The 1,731-nt window shown below is 38.0% G+C and overlaps 1 long non-coding RNA gene across 1 annotated transcript; it reads left to right on the forward strand.

Annotated features, from left to right (window-relative positions):
• Positions 1-691: 691 nt before the first annotated feature.
• LOC306927512 lies at positions 692-1,454 on the forward strand. Its single transcript, XR_013790531.1, has 2 exons — positions 692-816; positions 1,160-1,454. It is a non-coding gene; the product is annotated as an uncharacterized lncRNA (long non-coding RNA).
• The last annotated feature ends 277 nt before the right edge of the window (positions 1,455-1,731 follow it).

Genomic DNA, 1,731 nt, shown 5'->3' on the forward strand with positions numbered 1-1,731 from the left:
AACTGTACTCATTCTGCAAACTGTTTAAATCAATCAATCAATGTTTGTATCTCTCTATATATCTATCTATCTAATCTATCTATCTATGACTATGACTGAGAATGTATATTCTTAATTTCTTTGTAACGGTTTGTGTTATTATGAGAATATCTAAATTAGAGGAGAAAAGGTTAAACCCAATTGAAATTTATAACAATTTTATAATAATGGTGAGTTTTCCCTGCAGTATAGATTTAGAAAAATATTGATTTGTATCATACACGCTTAGCATGTGTAACAAGAATTAGAATTCAGCAAGATGTGATGATTTTCATGCCTTAAATAAATCTCAGGTGCCCACTGCCCACTCTTCCAGTTACCGATATCTATAGTTTTGGGTGCAGCAAAGATACCAGCTCTTATCTGCATTGATGTGCATGTACAACTTATGAGTGAATGGACATTTGTAGTTCTGTGGTCTAAAATGCAGTTGCTAGGGTATAATAGGTGGTTGCTATGCCCCACCCATTGAAACGAATGGGGGAATTAAAAGTGAAATATCTCTAAAACTAAAAGTACTAATTATTTAAAAAATAAGCCGACATGTCCTAACTAGGCCTAACATTGTAGAGTTGGAACAGAGTGTCTTTCTAAAACGTGCAGAATAGTCATTAATGCTGATCATGAACAGCTGGGGGACCAGCAGCAAGCCTTAAAACTTCTGCTGAGGGCCAGCCAGTCAATTCTTCCTCAGCACTACTAACTGGTAATGGTGGCAGCAATGGGAAGCATTTTCAATCTTGTTCTAGTTGCACTGGCTCTTTTGATTTGCCCAAGGTAAAATCTTTTTGTTTAATGTGCATTTATTAAATTGTCTGTTGCAGCTTCATTCATTATTTTTCAACAACTACCGCTGTGTCATAGCCTACATTATTCATTGCTTAACATACTCTACCATACAGATTGGACAAAACTTGCATTTTAATCACTAAAACAAAGTTACATGGTGGCTGTTGTGCATAGCCTATACTTGGCTCTATGGGCATTGAAGCTAATCATCCCCACTGCAGCAGTCTTGGTTCTTTAGTTTATATGCTTTGGGTCAGGTCAGAGCTACTAACTTAATTTGGTAATTTCCCTGTGAAGAAATGTATTTAAACTCAGAATCTTATGCCAACAGGATTCTGTTTCATGAGTCTGCCCGACAACCCCAGTTTGAATGACAATGCCATGCCCAACATGACCGTCACCTACCTACATAGCAACATGATGAACAACATGATGAGTGGTGGGCCCAACATGACTTGGGCTGACTAAAGAAGGTTCTTCTATTGGTTAGAAGGAGGTAGCCTATAGCGGGGACTACAGAAGGGGCTATGGAAATGGCTGACGGCGGCAACATGAACCAACGCTGGAAAACAAGATGTGGTCAATAATCCTTTGTCTATTGGTTTTAATTAAAGTTTTTAAAATTATCATTGGGTCCTCTTCTTTCCCTATGTTGACTAAACTTGAGACAATTTACCAAATGTGGGTTCAAGCTATCCTGGTTAACCACTCTCCCTTGCATTTTTTTTCTCCCTACACATGAAGGTATGTGCATCAATCCTCCTTGTCATTGTAGTTTCGGAAAGTTAGTGAAATGTGTGGCAAATCTGCAAAAAAAGCTTACCCTAGCTTTCATAAAGGTCTATCACTTCTCATGATAAGGCCATAGCCACTTTCCCAAATGTACCATCACATTTGTGAAGA

Source organism: Electrona antarctica (genome assembly GCF_951216825.1).
Source record: "Electrona antarctica genome assembly, chromosome: 8".
Lineage (NCBI taxonomy): Eukaryota > Metazoa > Chordata > Actinopteri > Myctophiformes > Myctophidae > Electrona > Electrona antarctica.